This window comes from Martes martes (genome assembly GCF_963455335.1).
Source record: "Martes martes genome assembly, chromosome: 9".
NCBI classification, from domain to species: Eukaryota; Metazoa; Chordata; class Mammalia; order Carnivora; family Mustelidae; genus Martes; species Martes martes.
The window spans coordinates 27,123,704-27,138,370 of NC_137896.1; positions in this window are offsets into that span (position 1 = coordinate 27,123,704).

A 14,667-nucleotide genomic window follows, 5' to 3' on the forward strand; every position below is an offset into this window, starting at 1 on the left:
CGCCCCGCCCTGCGTGCGCGCCCCACACGGCGCGCACGTCCCCGCAGCCCGGTCGGCGGGCTGGGGGACCGGAAGCCTGGCGGCCCCGAGGCCTCCGGATGCAGCCGTCCGGAGGGCGGTCCTGGTTCCCCCGACCCTTCCCTTCCCATGTTCCCGGCCTGATGGGTCTCTCTCTCCCCAGGTTTCCGCATCTCGGAAGTGGGATTAATGAGTGGGGGCCGGCAGCTTACCGGCTAGGTGACTTTGAGCAGGTTCCCACTTTGAAGTACACGCTTGCGTAAACAGCATGGTTGTGGGAGGTCGGCGCCTCTGTGCGCTCACGTTAGCGTTCACCGAATGGCTCACGATTCTGAGCTCTGCTTTTCTTCGTGGGAAGAGGAGTCGGTATTTACACTGCCCTGTGTCGGAATTTCACTCATTCATTCATTCGTTGCTTACATCCTTAGGTTCTTACCGAACGCCTACCGTATGCGGTGCACTAGGCGCTGGGGAAGCAACAGTTGAAGGAGACAGATTCGGTCCCTGACCTCGCAGAACTTAGAGTCTGGTGAGGGAGAGACCATCAAATTGTCAGAGATCAATGTAAAGTTTCAAATTTGTTCGTGCTGTCATTGATCCATGGCGTTATGCTCCGAAGCACGTATAACAGATGCCTCACATAGTCTGGGGTCTGTGTGTGTGTGTCTGTGTGTGTGTGTGTTCCTTCCGTGAGGTAGCCAGGTTTAGCCAAGGTCTGAAGGAATTGACCCACTGTGTGTTTGCGGGGAAAGAAGGAACATGCAAAGGCACTGTGGCCCCAGGGAATATCGTGACACGGCACAGGATGGGAAGACGGCAGATCTGTATAATCCATCTCTGGGTCTTCCTATACGTGCTCCTGAGATATTTTAAACATGACCTCAAAGTTCTTGGACACTTCCCATCATCTATGTCCCCTTCCCTAGAATCTCAGGAAGAGGGACGTCTGGGTGGCTCAGTCGGTTAAGCGCCTGCCTTTGGCTCTGGCCATGATCCCACTGTCATTGGATCCAGTCCTGCATCAGAGCCCACTTCTCCCTCCGCCTGCCACTCCCCCTGCTTATGTGCTCTCTCTCTCTGACAAATAACTAAAATCTTTTTTTTTTTTTTTAAAGAAGAATCTCAGGACGCTTGTGACAGCTTTGACAATTTTTGTATTATTTTGGATATGGGCTTTAACAGAAACCAAAGTAACAGTGGCTGAAAGGAGACCGAAATTGTTGTCTCTCTCTTCTAACAGTCCAGAGGCAGCAGTTCAGCTTCACAGGCTGATCCTCCTACTTGTGCCTCTCCATCCCTAGGATCCTACTCCCCGATGCATGATCCAAGTTGGCTCTCCAGATGTTTACGTCCCAACCAGTGGCAAGGGGGAAAGGTGGAATGAAGGCAATGTCTCCCTCCTGTAAATACATGATCTAGAAGTTGCATGCATCTCTTTCCTCACACCTCATTGGCTACTACATAGGGAAGAATGTATATTAAGAGACAAAATTAGGGGCGCCTGCGTGGTTCAGTTGGTTAAGCACCGACTCTTGATCTCAGCTCAGGTCTTGATCTCAGGGTCATTAGTTCAAGCCCTGTGTTGGGCTCCACCTACTTAAAAAAAAAAAAAATTAAAAAGGGAGAGCTCACCAGTGGCCAGGACTGCCCCCCTACCCCACCCTGCCACCTCCACAACCACCTGAAGAAAGTCAGACTGCAGAGTTCCTGGCCAAGCCCACCCTGAAGCCCAGCAGCCTGTGGCTTCCCTCATTTTCATTCTGTGATCTTATAGTTCTCTTGTGGCTCTGGACTGGGCATCAGTTCAGAACATAGACAGGTCTTTGAGACAATGTCCATCCCAATCCACAGACAGAAGACTTTGTTTACCTTTTCATTAGGGAATTTGCCAAAAACCTCAGGTTTGCACCCCCTCTTCTTCACTGTTTTGGGGAATAGAAACATGTGACTATATTTCAGCTCTTTGTAGTCCTGAGATGAATTGGCCACCAGGGCAGGTGTGTGCTAGGTAACACAAGGGACACTTATTAAATATTTGTAAGACTTTTTAAATCACTGGGAGAGTTCCTTTCCAACCTGGCTTTTTTTTTTCTTTTTTTCTGAAGTAGAGTTGACACACGATGTTCCTTGAGTTTCAGGCATACAATGTAGTGAACCGACCAGTCTACACATTATGCTGTGCTTGCCACACATGTAGCTGCCACTGGCCACCACATAATACTATTACAATACTGTTGTCTGTATTCCCTATGCTGTACCTTTCATTCCCGTGACCTATTCATCCCATAATTGGGAGCCTGTTCCTCCCACTCCCCTTCATCCATTTTCCCATTGTCCTTCCCCCCTCCCCTCTGGTAACAATAGGTATGTTCTCTGTATGGGGCTGTCTCTGTTTTTTTGATTTATTCATTTATTTTGTGTTTTAGATTCCACATATAAGTGAAATCATATGGCATTTGTCTTATGCAGTCTGACTTATTTACTCAGCGTAATACCCTCTAGGTCCATCCATGTCGCAAAAAGCAAGGTCTCATCCCTTTTTATGGCTGGGTAATATTCCACTGTATATGTATATCCCATCTTCTTTATCCCTTCATCTATTGATGGACACTTGCTTCTATATCTTGACTGTTGCAAATAATGCTACAATAAACATAAGGATGCATACATATTTTCTAATTAGTTTTGTTGTTGTTGTTGTTGTTGTTTTCTTTGGGTAAAAACAATACCCAGTAGTGGAATTATTGGATGGTATGGTATTTCTATTTTTAATTATTTGAGAAACCTCCATACTGTTTTCCACAGTGACTGCACCAATTTACACTCCCAGCAACAGCGCAAGCTGGTTCGTTTTACTCTACATTTTTGTCAATACGTGTTATTTCTTGTCTTTTTTATTCTAGTCATCCTGACAGGTGTAAGGTGTTATCTCATTATGGTTCTATTTACAATTCCCTGATGATTACTGATGTTGAGCATCTCTTCATGTGTCTGTTGGCCATCTGGATGTCTTCTTTGGAAAAATGTCTATTCATGTCATCTGCCCGTTTTTAATTGGATTTTTTTTTTTTTTTTTTTTTTTGGTGTTGAGTTCCAAGTTGGTTTTGGTTCTATGTTCATACATAGCCTAGTTATTACTTTTTTTTTTTTTTTTTACAAAATTGTGATTTATTTTCTTGTAAGACTTAATTGGTTAGCTTAAGTCTAGTTATTCATTGATAAAAATGTTGTGTTCAAATCCTTTATTTTTTTTTCAGTGTTTTAAAAAGATTTATTTATTTTTGGGGGAGACTGGGTGGCTCAGTCAGTTAAGCGTTTGCCTTCATCTCAGGTCATGATCTCAGGGTCCTGGGATCGAGCCCCGCATCAGGCTCCCTGCTTGGCAGGAAGCCTGCTTCTCCCTCTCCCACTCCCCCTGCTTGTGCTCCCTCTCTTGCTGTGTCTCTTTCTGTCAAATGAATAAATAAAATCTTTTTAAAAAAAAGATTTATTTATTTTAGAGAGTGGGGGGAGGGACAGAGGGAGAGGGAGAGAGAGAATCTCAAGCAGACTCCCTGCTGAGCGCTGAGCCCAACACAGGGCTTGATCCCACAACCCTGAGACCATGACCAGAGCCAAAATCAAGAGTCAAATGCTTAACTAACTGAACCACCCAGGCGTCCCAGTGTTCAAATCTTTTAAAATCAAACTTCGGCAGCCAGAAGAACTTAAAACAGAAATAGTGAGTGACTCTAAGAGGTGGGACTAGGAGAAAGGCAGATTAAACTTTTCATTTAATGTCATCCTGAATTGACTGAATTTACTTTAATCTCTGTGTGTATTATTTTCATCATTTATAAAGGACACATGATGTCATTTAAGTCTCAAGTTATAAGCATCTCTGATGACAGGAGAAGTGAGCATTCCTTGGCGCTCCGAAATCTGAAAAATGGGGCTTAGATTTCTTTAGGATTATCCTGTTTGTATTTCACTCATCTTCTTGAATGTGTGTGTTTATGTATTTCACCAAATATGGGAAGTTTTCAGCCATTATTTTTTCAAATGTTTTTTCTGCACCACTATTTCTCCTGTTCTTCCCAGATTCTGATGACATAAACATTCACTCTTTTGGAATTGTCCCACCAGTTCCTAAAGTTCTGTTCATTTCCTCCCAATCTTTCTCTGTGTTGTTCAGATCAGATAATTTTTTTTCTTTTTTAAGATTTTATTTATTTATTTGAGAGAGAGAGAGAGACCATGAGGGGGGAAGTTCAGAGAGAGAAGCAAGCCCCCTGCTAAGCAGGGACCCCAATGTGGGACTCAATCCCAGGACTCCAGGATCATGACCTGAGTTGAAGGCAGTCATTCAACCAACTGAGCCATCCAGGTGCCCAATTTTTTCTTTCTTTTGAGAAAGAGAGAGAGAGAGCATGCACACACAAGTTGGAGGGAGTGGCAGAGGGAAATGGAAAGGGAGAATCGTAAGTAGACTCCACGCCCAGTGTAGAGCACAGCACAGGGCTTGATCTCATGACCCTGAGATCATGACCTGAGCTGAAATCAAGAGTAGGAAGCTTAACCAACTGAGCCACCCAGGTGCCCCCAAATTGGATAACTTATATTTTTCTGTCTTCAAGATCATTGACTTGTTTCCCCACCATCTCCATTCTGCTAGGCACCCATTCAAAGAGCTTTTAAGTTTTTGCTTCTTTTATTTTTCAGTTCCAAGATTTTCATTTTGTTCTTTATATGTTCTATTTATTTGCTTAAAATTTCTATCTGTTCATTTGTTTATAGATTGTTTGCTTTTATTTGCTGGGGCATTTTTATAGTAGCTGTCTTTTTTTAAAGATTTTATTTATTTATTAGAGAGAGAGTGAGAGAGTACAAGATGGGGGAGGGACAGAAGGAGAAGCAGGCTCCCCACTGAGCAGTAAGCCTGACACAGGGCTCGATCCCAGGAACCCTGGGGCTCAATGTTAGGAACCCAGGATCTTGACCTGAGCCAAAGACAGATGTTTAACTGACTGAGCCACCCAGGCACACCTATAGTAGCTGATTTAAAGACTGTCAGATAATTCCAACAGCTGTGCCACCTCAGCGTTGGCATCTCTAGACGGTCTTCTCCCTTGTGAGTTGAGATTTTCAGGTTTCTTCATATGTCAGGTCATTCTGGAATGTATGTGGACTTTCAGAAAATCATCTTATAATACTCAGAGTCTTTTAAAAATCATATGGAGAATGTTGATATTTTCTTCTAACAGGTGATTGACCAGATTGGCTCAGGCTATCGGTTCCAACCAGCCTTTTGTGGGTTATGGCTTTGAGGTCATTTCTATTTTCAAAAGCCTCTCCCACGCCATTTGAATCCATCCTATGTGTGCACGACTAGGTGGTCTGTCTAGGACCTGGGCAGTAGTCAATCCTACAGTAAATTCTCAAAGTCTAGGTCAACTGTTTAGTGTTTAATTCATGTATCTGAAACAGGGGAATGGGCCCAGAAGTTTATAAACAACTTTTTAAGTTGCTTTCCTGAGCTCTTCCCTGTCTGTGATTACCTGCCTCCCCCACCCCGCCCCGCTTTGTGACCCCATCCTTCACCCATGGTAGCATCTTTTTTCCCATCTAGCACAGCAACAGGTGGCTGACCCCATGATACCAGATAAACCAAACTGACCAAAATCGTATAGCAAAGACTCTAAAATCTAAACTGTCATTGGAACCGCAATCCACAAAAATGGTCCAGGACCTGAATGTTAGACCTAAGCAGAGTGCCTGCCTGCTGAAATAAAGGGCTTCAATGGGACTTGGCATTTCCAAATATAATAAATAAAATGCCCAGAAGACAACTGAAGATCACCTGTCCTAGTAAGAACCAAGAAAATCACAATTTGAACGAGAAAAACAATCACCTGACTCCAGCACTGAGATGAATCTGATGTTAGAATTACCTGAGAAGGTCTGAAAGCAGCCGTCAAAAAAATGCTTCAACAATTAATTGCAAATTTCCATGAAATGAAGGAGAAAAATAGATAATCTGAGCAATGAAATAGACCTTATAAGAAAGAGCTGTAAAAAGAGCTGTCAGTAAGAACTATGTTAAATTTAATATACATACAGATGGTTACATACAGAAATATTTATGGATATGTGTATATTACAGATTAGTATATACACATGTATTTCTTTGCTCTGTTGGCTGTCAGGGACTAAAAGAAAGACATGCAAAGAGCAAGGAGCCCACTTAGCACCCAGATCTCAGTTTCTAATATCATTCTCCAATAAAAGGAACCAGGACTCCTTGAAGAAATAGCCAATCTAGGATCGGGATAGGAAATATACAAGATGAGCCTGAAGCATCTTGTAGTGATAGGAAATAAGAAAGTGCTCAAAAACAAGCAAGCAAGCAAGCAACCAACCAACCAACCAACTGTCCAAGGATCCTGCCAAGGAAGCTGGGAGGGACAGGTGGTTGAGAGCAGGGTCTCTGGAAGCCCTGAGGGGCCAGTGGACACTCTATGGAGGCTACTGGGAGGACAAGGGGCCAGACAGTGGCGGTGTGGAGATGTTGGTGGCCTTGACAGAGCAAAAAGGCAGGAGAAAAAACAATTGTCACATCTGGGCTGCTCCATTCACATCAGAGCAAAGTGACTCTGGTGAGGCTGGTCTCCATTCTGCCACCCTTCTGGGGTTCAACCAAGTTCAGGGTAGGACTGAGCCTCACTTAAATACTCTGGTGACATTTCTTCTCTGTCTGGGTGTCCCCACAGTCTCGTGCTTGGATCACTACCATGCTCTTAAACCCATTAGCTGCCTTACCTGTTTCCTTACCGGACTGTCCCTCACCCCCAGAACCAGCACCAGGCAGGAGAGGCAGTAGAAAGCACCCAGCCAGCATGGGCACTCTCCAAGAGGGAACAAAAAGAGAGAAGCCCACTTAGGTCCCTGCGCTCAGTCCCACCTCCCTACCTCTGTGCAATGAGTCCTGCCTGGAGAGCCTTTTCTCCCCACCTCTCCAAATCCCACCCTGTCTTTGAGTCCTGGCTCCAGGCCTGTTTCCTCTCTCAGGCCTTCTCTGCCCCCCAACACTGATTGCTGTCTGCTCTGAGAAACTTTGGGGCCACAGGGACATCAGCGGAAAGAGTGACCACTTCTGCCTCCCTATGGAGCCCAATAATGATAATCACAACGATAACAATAAATGCTAATAATTACTGAACAGCTGCTATTCTATTAGCTCATTTCGTTTTTTTTAAACTTTTTACTTATTTATTTATTTAAAAATTTTTTTATTTATTTGACAGAGAGAGAGAGATCACAAGTAGGCAGAGAGGCAGGCAGAGTGAGAGGGGGAAGCAGGCTCCCCGCTGAGCAGAGAGCCCGATGTGGGGCTCAATCCCAAGACCCTGGGATCATGACCTGAGCCGAAGGCAGAGGCTTTAGAATACTGAGCCACCCAGGCGCCCCCCCCCTTTTAAAAATGAATCTCTACACCCGACATGGGGCTCAAATTCGAACCTGAGATCAAGAATCCAATGCCCTACCAGCTGAGCCAGCCAGGCACCTCGAGCTCATTTCATTTTTGCAACAGCCCGCGTGGTGGGCTCTATGATCAGTTTTCAGATGGGAGGAGGACTGAGGCTCGGAAAAGTTAAGGACTAAGCCACAGAGCTCATAAATGGAGCCAGGATAGAGGCCAGCTGTTAGGAGTCAATGGCATAAAGTCTGTTTCCCGAGGGTGTCCGTTCCTCGAGGGTGGAGCTTGTGTCTGTCTTTTCCTTGCTGCAGCCCTAGTACTCAGAAGAGTACCTAGCACACCCCAGGGCCTTGTTAAATTTGGGCTGAGTGGGTGAGTGAATACGGCTGGTAGTAAAAATTGTTCCGAAGCAAAACAAAGCTGGTTGAAGGGGGTGGGGTCAGGGAGGCCTTCCAGGAGGTAGCATTTGATCAGACACCTGCAGTGTATGTGTGTGTGTTTGTGTGCATGTGTGTGTGTGTCTGGGCCATGCAAAGATCTGGAAGGGTGTTCCAGGCAGATGGAAAAGCATGTGCAAAGGCTGGGGGTGGGGCGTGCCAGGCAGGCCTGAGGAACAGCAAGGAGCCCTGTGTGGGGAAAAGGGTGGAGAGGAGAGCAGGACAACTCACCTTATTCTCCGTGCCTCAGTTTCTTCACCTGTAAAATGGAGGAAAATGATACACGCTTCCTAAGGTTGTTTTGAAAATTACATTTATAAATCTGTCGTGGAAAGTTTTCATTTGAAGCATTCAGAGCTGGGTTTGGCAGGAAGTAAGCACTCAGTGATTATTCACCATCATCCTGGAAGTCAGGAAGGATTGGTATTCAATGACGTCATTATCTTGGGTGGTGATGGTGGATAACAGAGGACAGTTTAACTTTTGCTTTATTTATTTATTTATTTATTTGTTTATTTATTTATTTATTTGACAGAGGCCACAAGTAGGCAGAGAGGCAGGCAGGGGGTGGGGGGAAGCAGGCTCCCTGCTGAACAGAGAGCCCCACGCGGGGCTCTATCCCAGGACCCCGAGATCATGACCTGAGCCGAAGGCCGAGGCTTTAATCCACTGAGCCACCCAGGCGCCCCAACTTTTGTTTTTTAGATGTTTCAAATGATCGGGTATAATCAGAAAAAATTCCTGGTAGTATCTGTCCTTTAAAAAAATGTTTTCCCTGTGCAGTGGGCCTTCTCGGATAGCTTGAGTTTGGAAGAAGCAGGGGTGAAGGAGATGGAGAGAGGGGAGGAGGAGGCGAGGGGAGAGGTGAGGAAGCCCAGGCTGCTGGAATGGGTGGTGGAGGCTGCCGTGGCGGTCGTGGCGGGGCAGCAGCTGGAGGACGGGTAACTGTGGGCATGGTGGAGGGGCAGCAGGTTGGAGGGGGGAACGGTAGGGCAGCAGGGAGTAGAACACCGTGGAGATGGGGGAGGAGAGGGTGTGCGGGCAGTCTGGCAAGTGGTTAGGTGCCCTGCATCTCATGCCCTTGGGAAACAGACACCTTGTTATGGGATCCTCCGACTTTCCAAGAAGGGGGCAGATTTGAGGCTCTGTAGGAAGACTACAGGAAGCTCCTTTGTGAAACTTCAGTTTCCTCAGACCCCAACCAGCTAGAGCTGCCAGGTTCCATCATGCCTCCAGGGCTCCGTGGATAAAGCTTAGAGGGAACAAGACTGTTTTTCCTGACCAGATAGGTTCCCAGTGAGTAGGAGTCCTCCTGGAAGGAACTCCATGTTGGACTTTGCAAAATCAAAGATTCTAGACCTTTCATCTGAACCCAGACACAGCCAACCATTTCTTGGAATGATATCTGTCCTGCACATCTATCTCCCAGGTACCACAAAAGCCCACTCCTTCTGCTCCCCCCTGGCCTGTGCCTGCGACCAGCATCTCCCTGGGACCAGCATCTCTCTGGCCCAATCATAAGCTGGACGCCCTCCTGGCTTCTCAGGCTCCCTCCCTGCCCCGCTCCTCAGCCCCTCTCTCACCCACCGTCAGCACTCCAGGCAGGCCCCGGCTCGCTCACCTCTCACCTTGACAGTTGCCAACGCCTCCTGGCTATGCTTCATTCTGGAAGCCTTTTTTTTATTCATGGGTGACATGCAAACAGATAATTCAAAGTCAAAAGTGTGGCCTCAATGAATTATCATGGACTGAACACACTTAAGAAACTATCACCCAATTCAAGGAATGGAACACTACCAGCCCCCGAGAAGTCCCACTGAGCCCTTCCATTTGCTCCTTCCCCCTCTCCCCAGGGTACCCTTGATCCTGACTTCTGACACCACAAATCACTGGAATAATATGGTATGTGCTCTTTTGTGTCTGGATTCTTTGGATGAACGTCGTGTCCGTGAAATGCATCAGCGTGTTTGCGCAGGGGTCCCCTGTTCGTTTGCCTTGCTGTGTGGTGGTCGTACATTATGTAACTAGACACATGGATTTATATATTCTACCATTCATGGGAACTTTGGTTGTTTCTTGTTTGGGGGTATTGAAATGCCTTCTTTGACCTAGGCACTCATTTCTCTTGGGTTTACATCTAAGAAAATTCATTTTCCAAGGTAGTCCTAGCAAGGTGCACTCCCATACAAAGCATACATGTTGTGAACCCATCCTCTTCCCCCAGCCAGCAGGATCTTTAGTAGGCACTAAAAGTGCCTGATACAGGGGCGCCTGGGCAGCTCAGTGGGTTAAGGCCTCTGCCTTCGGCTTGGGTCATGATCCCAGGGTCCTGGGATTGAGCCCCGCATCGGGCTCTCTGCTTGGTGGGGAGCCTGCTTCCTCCTCTTTCTCTCTGCCTGCCTCTCTGCCTACTTGTGATCTCTGTCAAATAAATAAATAAAATCTTTAAAAGTGCATGATACAAAATTCTAAAAAAAAAAAAAAAAAGCGTAAAATAATCCCCCTTCCACACCATCCCTCAGCCACCCAGATGCCCCAGCTCCCGGCACCCACGATTACTGTTCAGTGTGTCTTTCCAGAGTGGAGGGGTCTCTCTAGACATAATCAAATATGTATTTATAACCATTTTATTTTATATGGATGGAAGTGAAGGAAACCAGAATGTGTCATCCCCAAATATGCCTCTTTGACATAAAAATTATTTTGAGCTGAAGGCAATTAAGAAGGAGTAAACCCAGAAAAAGCTCCCTCTTCGCTGCCTAAAGGCAGGATATAAATTCTCTTTTTATTGGAGACAGATAAATCTAGAGATGACACCAGAGGAATTTGCAAACAAACGTTCCTCCATTCATTCCCTCCCGTATATTTACCTTTCCACAGTCTGTTGCCCTCTAAAGCCTGAAGTCATTTCCCTTTGTCCTGTCATTTCTCTGCAAATGTACTGTTCTTGTAGAAGATGCTGTCTGGGTTGGAATTCTAAGCTGCCATTTTGAGTGGCTTTTCAGTAGGTTTCTCCAAGTAATGTGTGCTGCATGAATTAATCCAAGTGTTTTCTCTTGTTGATCCAACTTTTGTTAAGAGTCCCAGCTGAAAACCTAAGATGGGTAGCAGTGATGTTTTGCCTCCCCTACAGATGCAAACTACACAATTCTGAAGGAGGGAGGGAAAATGGTCCAGCAGAGATGCTGGATGCAGTCCCTGAGTTCAAATCCTGCCTCCCCCACCTGCTGGCTGAGTGACTTGGAAAGAGTAACCCATGTTTCATGTTTCTCTTTTCTTTCTCCCGAATGGGGTTCATGTGAGGATCACAAATTAACTTTCATCGAGTGCTTAGAACAGTGTCTGGCACATGGTGAGCCCTATTCCTGGAAATGACTTATCAGGTATCTTGGAGAACATCCATTTTCATGCATGGAGAACTCATTCTTTACAAATGGCTGCACTGAATTTACTATGTGACTGTATCCAGAATTTACTTAACCATCTGGGTGAATGGACATTTAAAATTCATTTGGAAATGTCTTATATTACAAAGACTGATCCAAAGCCATTCATTCATTCATGTGTGCATGTCTCACTCCCAGAATGCACCACACTCTTTTGAGCTAACCGGCCTTTGTGCCTTCTGTCCACCTCTTCCCAGAACATTCTCCACCTACTCTCTGACCACTTGGTTGGTATCTGCAACATCTAGTTTTTGGCTCCAAAATTCCCTCCTTGGAGAAGGCTCCCTGGCCCCCTGATATGGGGCCCGTGAGAAGCTCCCAGGGTTGGTCTCTCCCCTACCATCCTTGCTGTCCTTTCGTTACCACCCTTCTCTACAGACTCTACATGGGGTGGGACATTGGACAAACCTGGTGGCTCACCATGAACCCCGGGGTCTGGCACCAAGCAGGTGCTTACCAACCCTTGTTGGTTACATGGGCTACAATTCCTTTCACTTGTTTAACTTTTTAAAAATTTTTATTTATTTTTTAAAAAGATTTTATCTATTTTTTAAAAGATCTTATTTTTTTTAAGGATTTTATTTGTTTATTTGACAGAGACCGACATAAAAGAGAGAGAGAACACAAGCAGGGGGAGCAGGAGAGGGAGAAGTAGGCTTCCTGGCGAGCAGGGAGCCCGATGCGGGGCTCGATTCCAGGACCCTGGGATCATGACCTGAGCCGAAGGCAGACGCTCAAGGACTAAGCCACCCAGGCACCCCTAAAGATTTTATTGATTTGATAGAACACAACCAGGCAGAGTGGCAGGCAGGAGAGGGAGAGGGAGAAACAGACTTCCCACTGACCAAGGAGCCTGTTGCGGGGCTTGATCCTAGAACCCCGGGATCATGACCTGAGCGGAAGGCAGACGCTTAACTGACTGAGCCACCCAGGCACCCCTCTCTCACTTGTTTTCATATTCTAAATCTTTGAGAGACCTGGATTTTACAAAGTGCACTTTCTTGTGCTCAAGATCTCAGCTGCAAACAGAGAGCTCAAGACAGATAGCAGTTAGCAAGCTCACTTGTCTACCTCTTGCCCTGACCAAGTAACACCAGATGCTCGAGTGTGAACCTCTATGGATTACTTCACTTCATTCACTGTCTTCCTTTAGAAATGAGGGCATTAAGGCTCAGAGAGGGGGAGCAGCTGGTCCAAGGACACACAGTCAGTTAAGGGGTGGGGTGAAATTCAAATTCAGGTCCAGCTCAGGGACCTGGGAAAATTGTCTCTTGGTTACTTCTACGTGGGCCTTTGGGGCTTCAAGGACTTGGTTTGGATAATTGTGAGGCCTCCATGACAGCTCTTGTCCCCAGAAAACCTCCCCCCACCCCAGCCCCGCAACTATAGATCTCTGTCATCTGGCTGGAGAGCTGAGAGTGTTTGGAGTTCAAAGTCTTTTTTGAAATCTGGCCACCAGTGGGGATTTGGGCACCTGTCTGGTCTGCCTGGAGGGGAAGCGGTCTCATCTTCTTGGGACCGAGGATCACTGATAAGCCGCCTGGTCAAAGCATTCTGGGTCTCAGCTGATTGGGACCTTGACTTTCAGGTTCTTGGCTGAAAACCAAGCGGGAAAGGGCAAACCCTGGGCCCAGCAAGAGACAGTGCAAAGGTCACTCAAGCTGACCAGCCACATTATCAGTCTGAAATCTTCCGATAAGCCCTATCACCTGTGGGGAGTTAGTTGTCCCAAACCTGCCCTGGAGGCTGAAGTGTGGTTTTCAAAATCAACAGTACTGGCTGATCTGGGCACACAGGAACTCAGAGAACTGGGAAACTGTTATGAAAACTCAGGGCACTGGGCTAAGAGCATTCGGTGTGTTGATTCCTTTAATTCTGCAGACAAACCACTTTACAAATAGGAAAACTGCAGAGCAGAGAGAGGGGAGTTGAGGAGGAAGGGCTTGGACCCCAGGTTCTGGGGTCCATTTCTGATTTCATCAGTTTGCTCCCATCTCACAAGTCTGATGGGGGACTTACTCTTGTCCCTCAGTGAGGGAGCCAATGCCAGGGACAGCATCTGGTCCCTTACCAGTTGCTGTCCCTGGCAATGGCTCCCTCTCAGAGCCCAGAGGTCCCCCAGATCTGCTTGCCCCACACCTTCATACATCCTCTGGGTTTGTCTATTAAGGAAGGGATATCTTCTTGCCTCTTTCTCAAAGAACTAACCCTTGATCATCTTTCATAGTCCATAGTGCCCTCTTCTGAGAAGCCCTCCCTGATTTCTCCCTGACCCAGTCACCTCTCCTGCCTCTGTCCTTGGGCTGCCTTTTTCACAGCAATAGTTTGGTGGTCAAGGGCTCTGGCTTCGGTCAGGCGGTTCTTGGTTCTTTTTCTCAGTGTGGGACTTCAGGTTAGTCCCCTTTCCATGCCAAGACTCAGTGTCTTTCTCCATTAAACGACCATAGTACCTCTGGTTGCCGTCAGCCTGCAGGAGGTAAGGTACATACAGGGCCTACACAAAGTATTGCATGCCAGAGTTAGCATCAGTCATAGCTGAAGACCTGGTCTTGACATCGAAGGTGTCAGGTGCTCAAGACAGAGGGTAACTGGCCCTTAATAAGCATCCTTGTCCAGCTCAGTCAGGGCCAGGAAAGGCCTGCAGGGCATTCTCTTCACACCCTGCTCCCCCTCCCTAATACACCCGGTTTTTAGCTCCACCTTCTCAGTGCCTTTGCTGGAAGCAACAGGTGCCCTTTGGGATGATGACCCCCTGTGGCTGAATGAGCACCTGCTTTGGGGAGAAGGCAGGGCCTGCAGTTACCATAGCACGACCACATGGGGCATGTGCTGAGCATGTGCTGGGCATGGGGTCGTCACCCTTGAGTTGAGAGAGGGAGGTCTTTTCTCTTTCGAAGGTTCATCCTACCAGTTATTGGTGGAGGACCTGCCAAGTCAGGCACTGTGCCGGGGGATCAGGGTACAAGAGTGAAGAACACAAAAGCCCTGTCTTCATGGAGCTTATCATCTAGTGGAGGGATGAAGGAAACAGACACACAGAATATGTAACACACCAGAGGGAGGTCAGAGGAGAAGGGAAATAAAGGACAAAGGGATATGAGTGACAGGCAGGGCCCAGAGCTCTCCAGACCTCAATGAGCGGTTTCCAGGGGTAAAGGGGAGGGGCACACCTGAGGGCTTTAAAGGAAGTGATGGGTGTGGTCCCTGTTTGTGAACGGACAGTCGCGGCAAGGGCAGAAGCAGGGATCAGCGAGGTTAGTGCGGTGGTCGCCAGCAGAGACATGGAGGCTGGGTTGAGAGACCACAGGGG